Source organism: Grampus griseus (genome assembly GCF_964374135.1).
Source record: "Grampus griseus genome assembly, chromosome: 3".
NCBI lineage: Eukaryota > Metazoa > Chordata > Mammalia > Artiodactyla > Delphinidae > Grampus > Grampus griseus.
Window position 1 is genome coordinate 169961809 of NC_139019.1, and position 18847 is coordinate 169980655.

Below are 18847 nucleotides of genomic sequence, written 5' to 3' on the forward strand. Positions count from 1 at the left end.
CCAACGGTATTCAGAGATGACCAGAAACAGAGGCATGGGGGACTTCCCTGGTGGTCCAGTGGTTAAGACTCTGCACTTCCACCACAGGGGGCACAGATTCATCCCAGGGAACTGAGATTCCACATGCCGTGTGCCATGCAGCACAGCCAAAAAATAATTAATTAATTTAAAAAAACACACACAGGCATGGTACCAGCAAACCTTTTTTCGAGTTCACTGTCTTTCTCACCATTTCTGAGGGTTGTGGATAAGTTCCTCTCATTTCTGAGCTCTGCTCTCTGTTGTACTCCCAATCGAATTGACTTTCCAGTCAAGGGTTTAGTGGGTCAGCTTGAGCTGGAAGATGGTTCCATCCAGAACCCTAGTCCCTAGTTCTTAGTTCAGTCTGCAATCTCCTGCTTGTTTGGAATCCCTTTCACAAGTTGCACCCTGCATTTCCCCTTTACTGGGGTTGCTGATACAGTCCTTTCCCCAGTTCCAGTCTATTGATCCCATTTGCTGGAGTCTCCATATTTAGTCCATGCTGGGATTTTTTTTTTAATTTGGCCATGCCCTGAGGCATGCTGGATCCTAGTTCCCGACCAGGGATTGGACCTGTGCCCCCTGCAGTGAAAGTGCAGGGTCCTAACCATTGGACTGCCAGGGAAGTCCCCCATGCTGGGAGTTACTGGTGGTGTACATGGACTTCTGCAGCAGTGTGTCTTGGTTGCTGCTGGTTTGTTTTGGTGAACATGTTTATCTTGTTTTGTATAGATAAAGGCTACTGCTAACATGGATCTCAGAAACCAAAAAGCCACAAAACTTGGTGGCCACAGATCAAGAATTTAAGAACTGTTAGAACACTTGCCACCTAACTCAAAGACTTCCATGTTGGGATAAGTTGGTCACAGAATGGGTTGGAATGGTACAAGGTCCCTTGCCAAACTCAAGAAAATTTCTATGCAGTGTAGTACATTGTAAACTACCACAGTTTCCAACTGAGTGGCATGTCCCTTTTAGGTATTAGTTTGACTCCAAGTGACCGAAAGTATAAGAAAGAAATAGAGGGAGGGAGGGAGGGAGGAAAGAAAGGTACATACATACATAAATAAATAAGATCCTTAAATCCACATGGTTAATAAGCATGCCACCTTCCAGTACACCTGTTAGGAACTGTGGTCCCAGAAGCTATAAATATCTGTAAAAATGGCAAAATCTTACTGACAACAACCTACAAATTTTGTGTCTTGAGAACACGGCTTGGGAGCCCCAAAATATGACCAAACAGAAATGTATATTAATCTCCATTTGCAGCTAGGGTCCTACCAAACTGCTCTCATTCCTCAGGGAAATTAAAACCTAGCGTTACAATGGTTGTTATAAGGAACATTCCAATTAGATAAGATCATTTAAGAAGTGCACTTGGGCTTCCCTGGTGGCGCAGTGGTTGAAAGTCCGCCTGCCGATGCAGGGGACACGGGTTTATGCCCCGGTCAGGGAAGATCCCACATGCCGCGGAGCGGCTGGGCCCGTGAGCCATGGCCGCTGGGCCTGCGCGTCCGGAGCCTGTGCTCCGCAACGGGAGAGGCCACAACAGTGAGAGGCCGCGTACCGCAAAAAAAAAAAAAAAAAAAAAAAAAAAAGAAGTGCACTTACTAAAAATTTTTAAAATAATAAAAATTTTTAAGAATTAAAAAGAAAGTGCACTTAAAAGTGAGGGCTTCCATGTGAAACAAACAGAATGGGATTAATTGGCATGTAGGGGCCTCCAAAAGTCAAAAAAATTTTCTTAAAAATTCATTACAAAAGGCTAATAGAAAATTAAAGCTATAAGAGGTACCTAGAACAAAAGAACTCATAAAGACAACACTGAACATAGTGGTTATTTTGACAAAACATGTCCACCTTTTATAGTCTCTTATTATCACGAGCAGACCACTAGAAAAAATATTCATTCTTTTAATAGAACAACCAATTTTTACTTTTGCACTAACTTACTTGTCATATTAAAACTTGTTCACCTAAATTTATTCCAATTTAGCCAGTCCTGATGACACAAAAAAATCCTTTCTAAAGATTCCTTTTTTTCACAAAACTTTTACAAATTTCTATGTCCATTTTACCTGTCCTTTGTTTTCTTTCCCGTTTAGAAATAAGTGGCTTTAGGACAAAGTCACTTCGTTTTCCCTTAACAAAATGCATTCCCATTCCTTATACATTTTTCTTTTAATTTTCTTGCATACAAGGATATATTCCTTATTAATCTTAGTAGTTTTAGAAACCTTAATTTATAATGAAACTAAGAAGTAAGCAATTGTGAACTGTTTGTTATACCAATATTTCTTTTCCAATTCAGTAAAAAGTATCTTATTAATAGATCCAAATATCTTTTGTTTTCTGTAATAAGGCAAAAGTAGGTACACTTAGACTTGTTTAGTATTGAATAACTAATGTTTCAGTATTTTGTCTTACTCAGAAATGACATAGACATTCAATGAATTCCCATCATTCAATTTAACGTAGCAAACTCTAAGGGTGTAAATTACCCCCTCAAAATTGGTAAGCTATTCTAAATAGATCGAGCATAAAACAATTATCACTTAAAACTTCACGTAGGGAAAATGGCGGACTAGGAAGACGCAGAATTCGCGTCTCTGCACAACTAGGGCACCTACCAGGCACCAGTGGGGGACCACAGACACCTAAGGGGATGGGAGGAACCCCCAGCGACTGGTTGTTTCAATTATATTTTTATTTTACCTAATATATTTTTCATCTTTCTAATTTTATTTTGTTCTTTGATATTGTACTTCTCCCTTTTTTCTTTCTTTCTTTCTTTCTTTTTTTTTTTTTGCCACACCACGCAGCTTGCAGGGACCTTGGTCCCCAGGCCGGAGGTCGGGCCCGAGCTCCTGTGGTGGGAGCTCCGAGTCCAAACCGCTGGACTAACAGAGAACCTCAGACCCCAGGGAATATTAATCGGAGTGAAGTCTCCTGGAGGTCCTCATCTCAGCACCAACACCTGGCTCTATCCAACTGCCTGCAAACTCCAGTGCTGAACGCCTCAGGCCAAACAACCAGTAAGACAGGAATACAGGTACTAGCAACACAAGAAACAAATAGATAAACTGGAGCTTATCAAAAGTAAAATCTTATATATATATATTAAAAAAAAAAAGTAAAATCTTTTGTGCATCCAAGGACACTATCAAGAGAGTGAAAAGACACCCCACAGAGTGGGAGAACATATTGGGAATCATACATGCGATAAGGTTTTATTATCCAGAACACATTAAACAGCCTTGCATATCAATAATAAAAAGGCAAACAACCCAGTTAAAAAATGGGAAAGAAGTTGAATAGACTTTTGTCCAAGAGTGATAAACAAATGGCCAATAAACAGATGAAAATTTTCTCCACATCGCTAATCATCAGGAAAATGCATGTCAAAACCACATGAGATAACCACTTTGCACCTACTAGGATGGCTAGAATCATGGCCAGAAGTGTTGTCGAGGAGAAAAGCAGCGGCGGCGGCTCTAGCGGCAGTAGCAGTAGCGCCGGGTCCAGAGAGTGGAGGTGCTCCTAGAGCAGCGGCAGTTCTGACTACAGCGCGGGGACGAGTCCGGTTCGTGTTCGTCCGCGGAGATCTCTCTCATCTCGCTCGGCTGCGGGAAATCGGGCTGAAGCGACGGAGTCTGCGATGGAGAGAGAAAAGGAACAAATCCGTAAACTCTTTATTGGTGGCCTGAGCTTTGAAACTACAGAAGAAAGTTTGAAGAACTACTGCGAACAATGGGGGAAAACTTACAGACTGTGTGGTAATGAGGGATCCTGCAAGCAAAAGATCATGAGGATTTCGTTTTGTAACTTTTTCATCCATGGCTGAGATCGATGCTGCCATGGCTGCCAGACCTCGTTCAACTATGGGAGAGCGGTTGAACCAAAACATGCTGTTTGCAAGAGAGGAATCTGGAAAGCCAGGGGCTCATGTCACTCTGAAGAAGCTGTTTGTAGGTGGAATTAAAGATGCTGAGGAACATTATCTTAGAGATTACTTTGAGGCATACGGACAAATTGTTACCGTTGAGATAATTACTGATAGGCAGTCTGGAAAGAAAAGAGGCTTTGGGTTTGTTACTTTTGATGAGCATGATCCTGTGGATAAGAGTGTGTTGCAGAAATACCATACCATCAATGGTCATAATGCAGAAGTAAGAAAGGCTTTGTCTAGACAAGAGATGCAGGAAGTCCAAAGTTCTAGAAGTGGAAGAGGAGGCCACTTTGGTTTGGAGATTCTCGTGGTGCTGGTGGCAATTTTGGACCAGGACTAGGACCAGGACCAAGTTTTAATATGACAACTTAAGAGGAGGACCTGATGGGTATGGAAGTGGTCCTGGATTTAGAGATGGGTATGCTGGGTATGGAGGAGGGCCTGGAGGTGGCAATTTTGGAGGTGGCCCAGGTTATGGAGGAGGAGGATATGGTAGTAGAGGTTCTGGATCTGGCAACCAGGGTGAGAGCTCCTGGGGTGGGTATGGCATCTATGGAGGAAGAAATCGTGGAAGTGGAAATGGCAATGATTTTGGAAATTATAACCAGCAACCTTCTAACTACGGTCCAATGAAGAGTGGAAACTTTGGTGGTAGCAGGAACATGGGGGGGACCATATGGTGGAGGAAACTATGGTCCAGGAAGCAGTGAAGGAAGTGGGGGTTATGGAGGGAGAAGCCGATATTGATCTTCTTCCTATTTACCATGGGCTTCACTGTATAAATATGAGAGGATTAGAGCCCAGAGGTAACAGAACAGCTTCAGGTTATGGAAATAACAATGTTAAGGGAACTCTTATCTCAGTCATGCATAAATATGCAGTAATATGGCAGAAGACACCAGAGCAGATGCAGAGAGCCATTCTGTGAATGGATTGGATTATTTAATAACATTTCTGTGGAGGAAGGATTGTAAAAAAAAAAAATGCCTTTGAGACAGTTTATTAGCTTTTTTTTTTGTGGGCCTCTCACTGTTGTGGCCTCTCCCGTTGCGGAGCACAGGCTCTGGACGCGCAGGCTCAGCGGCCATGGCTCACGGGCCCAGCCACTCCGCGGCATGTGGGATCATCCCGGAGCGGGGCATGAACCCACGTCCCCTGCATCGGCAGGCGGACTCTCAACCACTGCGCCACCAGGGAAGCCCTCTTAGCTTTTTATTTGTTGTTTCTTTCTAGCGGTCTTTGTAAGTGTAGAAGCATTCCTTCTTTGATAATGTTAAATTTGTAAGTTTCAGATGACATGTAAAAGCTTTTTTAAGATTTTTCTCAAAGTTTTGAAAAGCTATTAGCCAGGATCATGGTATAATAAGACATAACATTTTTCCTTTAAAAAAATTTAAGTGTGTCTTAGAGTTAAGAAGCTGTTGTACATTTATGATTTAATAAAATAATTCTAAAGGAAAAAAAAAGAAGTGTTGTCAAGGATATGGAGAAATTAGAACCCTGTACACTGCTGGTGGGAATGTAAAATGGTGCAGGCACTGTGGGTAAGAGCTTGGTGGTTCCTCAAAAAGTTAAACATGAAATTAACCCTGTGAGCCAACATTTCCACTCCTGCCTATACTGAAACAGATGCTCAAATATGTGTACGTGAATGCTGGTTGCAGCACTATTCACAATAGCCAGAAGGTGGAAATGTCCTGAATGTCCATCAGTGGCTGATGGAATTGTCCCGAATGTCCATCAGTGGCTGAATGGATAAACTAAGTGTAACCTGTACATAGGATGAGAATAATAGTCATAAAAAGTAAGGGAAGGGCTTCCCTGGTGGCACAGTTGTTGAGAGTCCGCCTGCCGATGCAGGGGACACGAGTTCATGTCCCGGTCCGGGAGAATCCCACATGCCGCGGAGTGGCTGGGCCCGTGAGCCATGGCCGCTGAAAGAATTTTTTTTTTTCTTTCTTTGTGGTACGTGGGCCTGTCACTGTCATGTCACAAAAAAAACAAAACAAAACAAAACAAAACTTTCTGTCTGTGAATTCCCTGGCAGTCCAGTGGTTAGGACTCTGCAGTTTCACTGTTGAGGGCCTGAGTTCAATCCCTGGTGGGGGAACTAAGATCCCAGAAGCTGCGAGGCATGGCCAAACAAATTCTTAAAAAAAATTTTTTTTTCTGTATTTGGATTTACCTAGTCTGGACATTTTATATACCTAAATGAAATCATACAATATTGGTCTTTTGTGTCTGGCTTTTTTCCTCAGCATATTTTCAAGGTCTCATTCATGTTGCAGCATGTGTCAGAGCTTCCCTTACTTTCTTTTTTTTTTTTTACCGGTACGCGGGCCTCTCACTTTTGTGGCCTCTCCCATTGTGGAGCACAGGCCCCGGACGCGCAGGCCCAGCAGCCATGGCTCACAGGCCCAGCCGCTCTGCGGCATGTGGAATCTTCCCAGACCGGGGCACGAACCCGCGTCCCCTGCATCGGCAGGTGGACTTTCAACCACTGCGCTACCAGGGAAGCCCCCCAAAAAGTATTTTAGTGGTGACCAAGAGGTAGGGTTATCATGGCTATAATCGCCTTATAATTTGTTTTTAAATGAGTATACAGTTCATATACCATAACGTTCACACTTTTAAGTGTGAAACTCAGTGGCTTTTTGTACATTGCACAGCTGTCCAACCATCACTATACAGTGTGAAAAAGGAAATATAACTTCTTACATTTCAAAATTCACAGAGACTGACTAAAAGCTGATCTGACATAAATTTCCCTGCAGTATAAAATGCACACCTGAGAACTGTGACATCTCAGTGTCTGTGCTGAGACCAGTTCTGCAGAGAGACTGGGATCTCAGGGTCTGACTTCCCATGGGGTAAAGTTCCCTGGGCCTTGGGTAGCTGACCTCAAGCCCCAGCGGTGGGAGCTTGGACTAAGGGCAGAGCCTCCTGCTGTTAAAGGTCACACATGGACCAGGCCTGACCCTGCGTTGCACATGGTGGGTGGTGTCACTGAGTCTTTGTTCTTAAAGGGCACGTTTCCACCATGACCTTGCCCTGGGCCATGCCCTGACACTGGAGATCACCAAGCTGATGAAAGAAATTTTCACCTATTGAGGTATGGGGAAGTTATTCGGACTTATACATGATTTAACTCGAATTTTATACCAATTAAAATGGCCTGTTTGTGGCCTATCAAACACATTGTCTGTCTGCTTTAATTATTAAAGGACACATTGACCAGAACAAAAGATGTCCGTGTTAAAAATAAAGACTAGATGTCTCCCTTCCTGGGACACCAATCCTGGTCCTCCTTCGATAGCTACTCGTTGCCTCCTGCTGCAGCCTATGTGCTGATCTGTTTGTTTGTTTGTTTTTTGTTATTGTTGTTTGTTTGTTTTTGCCGTTTTTTAAAAAAATATTTACTTATCTGGCTGCACCGGGTCTTAGTTGCAGCACGCGAGATCTTCGTTGTGGCATGTGGGGTCTTTAGTTGCAGCATGTGGGATCTAGTTCCCTGACCAAGGGTTGAACCCACGTCCCCTGCACTGGAGGCACGAAGTCTTAACCAGTGGACCACTGGGGAAGTCCCTGATCTGTTCGTTTTTGAAACCTTGGAGGAATGTTTCCCTGAATTGTTTGCTGTTAAGAGTTCTTACAAGACAGAAAACGGTGCTAAAAACCATGCTTTTCCTGAGCAGGTCGTCTGAGTTATCTGAGAGGCCGTCTTAAGGGCTCTAGTCTTCAGTTTGGCTCAAAAGATTTTTCTATTCCTATTATAGATCGTTTATTTTTTATTTCCATCAACAAAGCCCTATGACCCGTATTTTCTCATCCTCATTCCGGGTATGGAGCGATCCCCGGGGAAACTGAGTCTGGACTTCCAGGTGCAGGAGGAGGACACAGGGGAGCCACCGAGCAGATGCCACAGGGTGTGCCGCGCCCAGAGCCCGTTCTGCGCGGAGCCCAATTCCCAGGCCGGCGTATCAGCCACGCGTGTCCCTGTGCCCTGTCATTCGGATGTAGGGGCGGGGTCTGGTTGAACTGTCCAATCAGCGGCGACTGGGCGGGGTCCGGACAAAGCAATCAGGATAGAGTGGGACTAGGAGGACTGTCCATCAAGGCAGGGGCGGGGCAAGGATTACTGTCCAATCAGAGCCCGGGCCCCGAAGAGGGCGGGCGGCGTGCGCGTTCCCAGCCCGCGGAAGTTTTTCTGCGCTTGTGCGAACTTGTCCTGCGTGGCTTCAGGTGTCGCGTCCCCGTCGGTTTCACCTGCCCAGGTCGGAGGGTCGCCCCGAGGACACTTCGCAGAACCCGAAAGGAGGCACAGATGGTGAGTGCACCGCTCAGGGCCCTAACACGGAAAAGGCTGGTTCGAACGGTCCGGAACTAGCCGAAAGCGACGGCCGGGCCAGGGTCTCCCCGCCTCCCACCCACCCCGGAGTCCCGACCCGAGTCTCCCCCTCGGCCTCGGGGTGGGTACCCGGGATCCGGACCCGAGTCTCCCCCTCGGCCGCGGGCTGAGGACCTGCCGTGTTGCTCCGTCACTGCTCGGGGTCCGGGGGCGTCCGGACCGAGTCTTTGGCCCCGTGGGGGTCGGAGGGAGGACAGGACTATTCCCGACGCGGGCCGTTAGGCGCTGGGGCGTGGGGGACCCGCCCTGGACCTGACAGATAAAGTCAAGCCCGGACTTGTCAAGGAGACTGTATTGCAAATACTGTTGCGATAGCGCCGAGGCTCGGATCTCAGAGATGTGCCAGCATCTCCAACCACACAGCAAAGGGCTTTTCTGTGTGAGGAGGGCGAGCAGGAGGGAAGTTGGGCGAGTGAGGGCGGTGCGCGGAGTGCGGGGCCAGCGTGGCTGGACTGGACAGGGTTCCCTGGGTCACTTATTGCCTGGAGAAGCTGACCAGGGGCTTGTTCGGAACCTCAGTGTTGCTCAGACGTGGGGGCGACACCCCGTCCAGGAACCTGTGGGGAGAAATCTGACGATGTGGGGTAAGAAACAGGACACAGAGAACTTGGTCAAGCCCAAATGTGTGGGCAGGAGGGCCGGATCTCCTGGTGTCAAAGATAAAATGTCAAAGTGGGGCTGGCCCCTGAATACATGCAGGGAGCATCACAGAGTGTCTTTGTACTCTGGGAACAGATTCACAGTGACCTTGCTCCCAGGCCGACCCCTGACTCGGGAGGTTCCCCAGGCCCTCCTGTGTCATGTGGAACAGTAATCAGTATTGAGCTTATTTGAGGTCTTAGGAATTGCAACTTGGGGGACCCAGATTTGAGTCGATGGAATACAATTTATGTTTTTGAGGCATAAGAAAGAAAATTTAAGCATAACATTACTCTCTGCCCTTATTGGGCCCTCCCTAATGTACATTGTGCATCTGCATTATGCATTAAACAGACCTTCTCAAAGGTAGGAATGTCTGCTCCACCAGAAAGATCAAATTTTTTTCCTCGTTCTGCCACCAGCAATGTAACTCCAAGATAACGTAACTTTCCTAATCCTGTCAGGGGTCATGCTGATCTGCTGCAGATCTAGACTATGTATTTTTGGTGAACCTTATGTGAGATGTCATTGTGTCATTTTGATATATGCTCCTTTGCCTCAAAAATATATATGATGGTCTTAGACTTCTAGTAAGTGGAACAGCCCTCTGAGTTTTATGAGAGACTGTCTCCTGGGTTATAATCCCCTCATAGGCTTAAACAAAATTTTCTATTTTCTCTTTTAGATCGACTATTCATTAATTTTTCATCAACAGCGTAACATTGAAAGTGTTGTAGGGAGGAGGAGGAGTAACAGACTTATTAAAGGAAAAGCCACAGGGTTGTTAAAGTTGCCTGGCATGAATTATGATAGACTGACACAGGGAATGAAGTATTTGTCCTTAAGGAATAGGCTGTCACAAGTTATTTAGGGGAAGGGTCCAATAAGTATCTTGACTTTCTGGGTCATTGGGCAGATGTTCTGGATGCCTGCGTTAAGGCAGTAAGTGGTCAAAAGTTCAGATTCCATCTGGGCTGAGACCTGCATAAGCCCTACATCCTCAGTGGCCTCCTGCCTGCATTTTAGAGTGCTCTCTTAGCAATACTGACTCCATTTTGATTTTCCTTTCACACCTGTCCCCTGCTGTCCTGGCTCCCGGACTTAGGGGGGCAGCCCTGGACAGGGGGCACTGAGGGGAACTGAGTGGCACATTTCTGTTCAGGAGAAGGGGACTGCAAGCTGTGGGCTGATGCTGTGTCTGTCTGGCCAGCAGTACATTCGGCTTAGAGTCCACCAGGGCAGCCAGGTCTGGCGCCCCATAGAAAGCCAGGCAGTAAAGGGCTGAAGCCAACCACCCGCACTTCCGCCCTGCTCCGTCACGTGACCTACAGCCTGCCCTTCACTCAGAATACAGGCCTGCACTCGTTGTCAATCAGGGCCCAAGAAGGGGGTGTGCCTAGAGACCCGTCCAATTAAGGTGCGAAGGCTTGGAGCCTCATCCAATCAGAGACGGGGGCGGGCGCATTCGCTTACGGTGTGACGTCGCTCTTAGCCGCCCGGGCGTTCCGTCGCACCTACTTCAGGGGACCTCAGGTGTCCCGTCGCTGTTGCTCTAACCTGCCGGAGCTGTTGGGCTGCAGGGCCGCGGGGAGGACGACCTGAATGCGCGGAGAGGGGCTGAAATGGTGAGTGCGTGGGGCTGGCGCCGAGACCGGCTGGGGCTGGTTCGAATTGGCCGGAAACGGCAGCAGGATAGGACTCCCTGACTCCGGTCCAGACCCTAGTTTCCACCCTCGACCGCGTCGCGCGGTCCCGGGGTCCTGTCCGGTCCTCGCGCGGGGTCTCGTGTCCCAACTCGGGTCTCCGCCCTCGACCGCAACTTGGGATCCCGTGAGTCCCGACCCAGTCCCTGTCCCGGTGGGTGTCTGAGCGAGGACGGGACGAGCCGCCGGAGCGGGCGGTCAGGCGCTGGGGTCCCGCCCTGGACCTGACAGATAATGTCAAGTCCAGGGTTGGTCAGGGAGACTGTTTTGCAATTAATGTTGCGATAGGGCCGAGGCTCGGATCTCAGGGATGTGCCAGCGTCTCCAACCACACAGCAAAGGGCTTTTCTCTTCTGTGAGAGGAGGGTGAGAGGAAGGCGGATTGACAGAACCAGAGGTCCTGTGGTCAGGGCGTCCTCGGCCCAGGTGAGAGGGGTTTTGTTCTGCAGCTCAGTGATGCTCAGTTTGGGAGGTGTAGCGGGGTCAGGGGCATTTGGGAAGAAGCCTGAGTAAAGTTTAGGTAAAAAAATGGATGTTGAGCTTAAAAATAACAGTTATTTACTAGGAAAAATGGATTTATTTGGGAACAGCAAAAAATTGCAATTCGGGACAGACAAGGTATAGCAAAAGCCATAGGCAAGTCCAACAGACTTATTTATTGGAGAAAAAGGAGGGAGTTGGGAGGGGTTGTATTGATGTAAAGTCCGTGGAGAGATGGAGAATTCAGGTTGATGCTGGTTTCTCATTGGCTAGTTGCTGGGGTAGCCAGTTTCTTGAGAAGATGCAATGTATGTACATCTTTTTCTGTTGGGGCCTGTAATTGTTGATTCTTTCGTGTTTTCAATTTTTCTGTTCGGGGCTGTAATTGACACTTCTTCCTGTAATTGATGTCAAGTGGTTCTGGGTGAGGCTCTCCCTTCTGCACCCACCCCCACTTCTTTTTAGTGCGTTTTCTCTTTTTTAATTTTCACAAGAGCCGTTGAGAACACTTGGTCAACCCTGTGGCATTAAAAAAATTACAAACTTTACAACAAGAGACCTTTATTCAAATGAGTTCCTGCAGGGGGAGAAGGGTCTGTTGCACCAGGCACAGGGGGCTCTGCAAGAAGGGGGACATCTGACCCTAAGATCTGCAAGCATCTCAGGAGTTGGGCAAAGAGAGTTTTTCTCTTATACAGAGGAATAAACACCACCAGGAGGGACCAGGTGTGATGCTCGGATAGCAGATCCCTGAGGCCAGCCTGTCCTTAGGGGTCTGTCGGCTGGCTGCGGTGAGGCCAGGTCAGGGGGAAGGAGAGGAGCTGAACCAAAGTTTGGCCAACAAACATTTGTTCTGCTTGGTCAGTGTGGGGAACAGTTCCGCTAATCACTGATGAGGTGGAGATGGGGCTTTGAGGGGACTGCATCTGGCCTTGTCCTGGATAAACAGGGGGCCTCCGTGTGAGTCTTATCTGAGTCAGGTGGGGCACGGGGACGGTTTCTTGCAGTCTGCCGTTTTCCAGAAGAACAAAGGGTGGGGGGTCCTTTCACCTTCCATCGAAGTTTCCAGGAGCACAGGGCTCAGGGAGGGTTCAGCATTGTCCCCTGACACCTGTGAGCAGCCTCCTCTGGGTCCAGCTCAGCACTAATAGCTTCCCCTGATCCAGCTTCCGGTTTCAGCAAGTGTAAAATTCTGCATTCTTTTGCCTGGTTTCTTCTCCTTAGTGAGGATAGTAAGAATCTTAGGTCTTTGCCTTTTCCTGACGACTCGTGTTATTCCAGGCTTTTGGGCCTTAACCAGAGATGCCTCTGGGGAGAAGTGTCTCAGTACAGAAAATGTTTTCTCTTCCATTAGAACTGCAGGAAGTGGGACTTCCCTGGTGGTGCAGTGGTTAAGAATCCACCTGCCAATGCAGGGGACACGGGTTCAAGCCCTGGTCTGGGAAGATCCCACATGCCGCGGAGCAACTAAGCCTGTGCGCCACAACTGCTCAGCCCGCGAGCCACAACTACTGAAGCCTGCGCGCCGAGAGTCTGTGTTCCGCAACAAGAGAAGTCACTGCAATGAGAAGCCTGCGCACCGCAATGAAGAGTAGCCCCCGCTCGCTGCAACTAGAGAAAAGCCCACGCGCAGCAATGAAGACCCAACACAGCCAAAAATAAATAAATAAATTTATTTTTTATAAAAAGGAAGAAGAATTTCAGGAAATGCAGGCAGTCCCACCCCTTCATGTGAAATGGGTGGAGAGATGGATTAAAAAGAATCATAGAAATTGTAGTGACTCTTCCATGAAGGGTACAGAGTTGTGACGCTGTCTGATCCTGGTCCACTGTTACTACCTGGTCAACAGAGGTTAGTGGAAATTCTGTGGAATGTGACCAGTGCTACTGAGACTTGCTCACTTCTTTTTAAATGAGTTACAGCTTGTCATCATGAGGATATTAGTGAACTGATGCTTGTCTTCTGAAAGTGATGAGCAGTAACCAGTTGCTCAAACCATAAAAATGCCCTAAAATTTCCCTGTCCTGCATTATCCATGAACACAGGAGGAAGCAGTGATCCTGCAGTTTCTCATTTACACACTGAGACGGGTCTTCGTCTCATGTAAATGACCCACAGGGATCATCATGATGCAGGTGCATCATCTGGGTCGGGGACAAGCTGAGCCTGTGAGGGAGGTGAAGGAAGGTGTCCTGGGGTCTTGCCCCACCCCATCTCCCCCATCCCCCCATTGCAGGTGGCCTACAGACCATAAAACCACCACAGAAGGAGCTGTTGATGGCACGAGCATGGGGCAGGGCATCCAGCTCCAGAAGTGCTGGGGGCGGTTTGTCCTCTGAGGTTGTGCTGCCCTCGGCTGTCTCCCGACTTCGCTTTTGGCCTCATTCAATGAGTTGGTGGATTGAGTGTGATGTGTGCACCCTGAGTAAGTCTGTGAAGGTCAGACGTGGGGAAGGCTCCTTGGGCTCAACTGCTGCTGAGAGGATCGATGAATTAGAGAGTTTCTCTGGGTCAGAACTTCAACTTGAGCGTTTCCTCCTGGGTGAGAATTGAGGCCCAGGGAGGGGGCATTCCTATACTTAGGTGGAGCTCAGTCCTTCCCCCTGCCCTGGGGGTACCCATCCAGCTCGGATGGCTTTGACCGTCTGACTTGGGGTTTCCTTGTGCACCGTGGGCAGCAGGCTGCTGACCTGAGTGGCTCACACTTGGCTGCTCTTCCCCTTTGTGTCCTCCTCAATGCAGTGTTCTGCCCTGTGACTCAGTGTGCAAGCATGTAAGACATTTTTATTCCATTACTTGAAAATGTAGGGTTGTTTGGTTTTTATAGATTTCACCAATTTTATATGTATGTGTATGTGTGTGTGTACCGTTTTATCATGTGTACATGTGTATAGCCATCACCACAATCAAGATACAGCACTATTCTATCACTACAAAGATAGTTCCTGCTATCCCTTTATAGTCACACAAACCCCACTTCCTTCTTACTCTCACCCCTAACTTCTGACAGCCACTCATCTGTTCTTCATTTCTATAATTCTTCTAGTAGTTTTTTAAAATTTTATTTGGTTGCACTGGGTCTTAGTTGCAGCAGGCAGCCTCCTTAGTTGTGGCATGCAAACTCTTAGTTGCGGCATGAATGTGGGATCTAGTTCCCTGTCCAGGGATTGAACCCGGGCCCCCAGCATTGGGAGCACGGAGTCCTATCATCTGTGCCACGAGGGAAGTCCCTCTTCTAGTAATTTTCTATTGCATACTTTTTTCCACTCTTTCTGAGACTCCAGTGATACTAATGTTTTATCTTTTGTGTTTGTCCCACAGGTCACTAAGACTCTTTCACTTTTTTTTTGGTCTATTTTCTTTGTTGTTCAGATTGGGTAAATTCTGATGTTCTACCTTCAAGTTGACTGATTCTTTCCTCTGTCATATTCATTCTGTATTGAAACCATCCAGTTTTTTAGTTCAGTTATTGTATTTTTCAGTTCTAAAATATCCATTTGGTTCTTCTTTGTATCTTTTCTTTCTTTGCTGAGACTTTCAATTTTTTATTTGTTTCAGGTGTGTTTGTAATTACTCACTGAAGTATTTTTCAGTGGCTTTAAAATCCTTGTCAGATAATTCCATGTGTGATTTTGATGTTGGTGTCTGTTGATTGTCATTTTTTGTTTGTTTGTTTTATTATTATTTGGCTGCGTCGGGTCATAGTTGTGGCACACGGATCTTCGTTGCGGCACGTGGGCTCTTCCTTGTGGGGCGCAGGCTTATTTGCCCTGCGGCATGTGGGATCTTAGTTCCCCCACCAGGGATCCAACCCTCATCCTCTGCATTGGAAGCCAGATTCTTTACCACTGGACCACCAGGGATGTCCCTTGCATTTCAGTTTTTGTTGCACTTTGCAGATACTGTGTTGTTTGCAAATTGAAGGTGTTGTGCAACACTACATCTCAGCAAGTCTGTGGGTGCCATTTTCAAAAAGTATTTGCTCACTGATGGTCAGCATTTTTTAGCAATAGTGTTTTTGCTAATGTATGTACAAGGTTTTTTAGACATAAGTCTATTGAACACTTAAAAGACTATGTGACTTTTACCTGTACAGGGAAGCAAAAAAATTTGTGTAATTCACTTTATTGCAATATTTCCTTTATTGTGGTGCTCTGGAATTAAACCCACAGAGTTGCCAAGGCCTGCATGTATTATTTCCTGGTAAAATGACGCCATTAGTTTCCTCTATTAATGATTTTAAAACTCAAGCATGTACTGCAGGTCAGCATTAGAGAGATTTCTATGTCTATTATTACCAAGAGATCAGGGTGAGAAATACATTTGGATATTTGAAAAGACTCTCTGAACAGAAACAAGACTTGAAATGTGGTTTTATGATAAACCATTCAGAAGACCTCAGTCATGCAATACTAAAAACACAGAACAGAAGATAAAGAGACACTAAGCTATTGTCTCCAGCATGTGACACGTGACACATGACATATTACGGTATCTTTTGCTCCCATCCTGGTATGTGCAGCAGAGAGAGAGGCTTTAAATGGAAACCAGCACTTCATCTCAAATGCATTGGGCAGATTTGTTTTTTATATTCTCCCATTCCACACACCCTGAAAGCTCTCCTGATGAAGCACTTCTTGACCCAGAGCAACCCAGTGGTGTACACAGATATCTGTTTAGTAAAGAGGAGCAGTTCCCCGTTGAACAGTAGGAAGGAATGACAAGAAGATTATGTAAAAAATTTCCAAGACTGGTATCTCAGTTGCTCTCAAGAAATTTATGCTTCAGTGATAAGGAGATAGACGAGATGAAGACTTAACTAAAGATGAGATTCTATTAATATGGATCCTGCGGGGGAATATTGTTCATCGGTATTTTGCTCCATTGGGATGAGAGTTTGAAAAGCACTTCATATGCCTTAAAAAAAATCATGTTTACTAGAATAAGATCATTTAACTTAATACTATTTATTATTTCCCATATCTGTCCATTTTCAAAGCTCAACAGGCTCCATAAAGTATACTGAAGAGTGACCTGTTCACCTGTTATTAAGGCAGGTGCGTGGAAATAGTGTACTAGAACTACATCTTTCATGAACTGTCAGCTTGCAACATTTTCCCCCCAAGAAGGGTATCAAAAATTGTGCTTTATGGAAACCTCCCTCCATACTAGGGAAGACTATGAAAGATTTTGAGCCCAGTTCCTTTTTGAAAAGACAGTCTTTCCTCATCTCCAAGACTGAGCATCGTTCATCATCTTTAGGGCCAGTCGTGTTTAAAGGCAGTTTGGGGAATCACCATTTTCAGCCTGTAGTCTTGAAAGAAAACCAGACTGAATTTTTGTCTCCTGTAGAAATAGAACATCATGTATCAAGTTCCATATCTGGGCACTTGTTGCATCCTTGACAATTGGTTTGTGATATCTCCTCAACCTACTGGATCTCTGAAACGTTTGTAACTTTGTTCCTTAAGCAATTCATATTCTTTTATTTGCCCAAGTTGTGGTGCTTTTGAATAAAATTGCCATTAGATTAAGAAGAACATATTTTTAGCTAGTCTGAATCTATTTTTTTTCTTTTTCTTTTTTTTTTTTTTTTTTTTGCGGTACGCGGGACTCTCACTGTTGTGGCCTCTCCCGTTGCAGAGCACAGGCTCCGGACGCGCAGGCTCAGCGGCCATGGCTCACGGGCCCAGCCGCTCCGCGGCATGTGGGATCTTCCCAGACCGGGGCACAAACCCGTGTCCCCTGCATCGGCAGGCGGACTCTCAACCACTGTTCCACCAGGGAAGCCCTGAATCTATTTTTTAAACAGTTTTTATTGAGGTATAATTTATGAACCGTAAGGTTTCCTAGTTTAAACTGTAAAATTCAGAAGTGTTAGAATGTTTACTGTATTGTGCAACCATCCTCATAGTCTAATTTTAGATATTTTTATCACCCAAAAGAACTTGTACCTGCTGGCAGTCACCTCTCATTCCAAGCCTCCACCCGCCCTTCGTCTAGGCAGTTTATTAATCTAATTTCTGTCTCTACAGCTTTGTTCATTCTGTACATTTCACATAAATGATATGATACTGCCTGTGGGCTTTTGTGAAACCTGTTAATGTTTTTAAAGTTCATTGATTTTGTGTCGTGGATTACTACTTCATTCCTCTTGTTGCAAATAATATTCCGTTGTGAGATTACTGTGTTTGCTTATCCAAATCAGTTGATAACCTTTTGAGTTGTTTCCACTTTTTGGCTGTTATGAATCATGCTGCTGTAAACATCTGTGTATTACATTTGGGGTTTTAAAAAATATTTATTTATATATTTGGCTGCATCAGGTCTTAGTTGTGGCACGTGGGATCTTCTTCGTTACAGTGCACAGACTTAGTTTCCCTGCGGTGTGTAGGATCTTAGTTCCCCGACCAGGGATCGAGCCTGTGTCCCCTGCACTGGAAGGCGGATTCTTAACCACTGGACCACCAGGAAAGTCCCTGTGTATTAGTTTTTGTGTTGGTGTTTGCTTTCGCCTCTCTTGGGTAGATAGATACCTAGGGTGGAATTGCTGTGTTATATGGTGAAACTGTGTTTATCATTTTGAGGATCTGCTGGACTGTCTTCCAAAGTGGCTTCATTTTACCTTCCCACCAGCAGTGTGTAAGGTTCCAACTTTCCCACATCCTCGCCAGCATCGGTTTGTCTGTCTTATAGCCTTCTTAGTGGGTAGGAAGAGGTATCTGCTTGTAGTTTTCATTTGCATTTCCCTGATGACTAATGTCCCATATTTTCAGGTGTGTGATTAGCAAACCCCAGTTGCAGGCCCGGGTGAGATAGCCTTGCCTTCGTTGTAGCTGATGTAGTGGAATATTTTATCATTTCAATTTTCGGAATATATTTTTAATTAAAATTCTAATTGATAAAGATAGTTTGCTTTATATTTCAAGGGTGTAGAGTCATACCATATTGTCCTAAAAACATTAATTCGGTGATTTTTCTCTGTGTTAAAGTCATCTTTGGCTCTAATGCCATCAGATCCTTCTATGACTCTTCTTCGTGGGGCATTATTCTTGATTTCTTGATTATTTATCTGAAAGGCCTTGCTGGCTTGACAGATCCCTCAGGAACCTGGCCTCCTCTTACACCACAGGTGTCCCAGGCCCTGGGCCCTGGCCTGCGTCTGTGCCCTCGGTGTCCACCTCATCCTGGCAGGGGGTTCGTATCTCTACCTCTGTCGGATACGAGGGGACTGGCCCAGGCTTTTACATGCTCTTCAGTCTAGGCGAGAGTTGTTCAGATGCAGCGGCCCTGGAAAATCAGTGTTCACGACCTCCTGACAGTCTGCTCCAGTTCTAGGAGGTTCAAGGAAATAACTTATGAGGAGGCCAAGTGTCCATTTCCATGTCGTCTGAATGATGATTTCATTTTCAGTATGTGTCATACCTCACTGTCTGCTCTATCTCAGTAAAAACCGTTCTTTTTCATTATGTGTGCATGAGTGTTTATCAGGTATTGTTGTTACATTTTGTTTCAGTTTCTAGCACTTACCATCACTGAGTAAAATGCATTTGATTGGCTTGTGTGTGTTCATTTCCCACAAGAGTGTAAGCTCAGGAGTCCTAGGAATTGAGTCCGGTTTCCGACTGCCAGCCTCCCCATCC

The 18847-nt window shown here is 45.9% G+C and overlaps 1 pseudogene across 1 annotated transcript; it reads left to right on the forward strand.

Annotated features, from left to right (window-relative positions):
* Nucleotides 1-3618: 3618 nt before the first annotated feature.
* LOC309821316 (heterogeneous nuclear ribonucleoproteins A2/B1-like) lies at nucleotides 3619-5417 on the forward strand (annotated as a pseudogene). The gene has a single exon. The product of its transcript is annotated as a heterogeneous nuclear ribonucleoproteins A2/B1-like (transcript).
* The last annotated feature ends 13430 nt before the right edge of the window (nucleotides 5418-18847 follow it).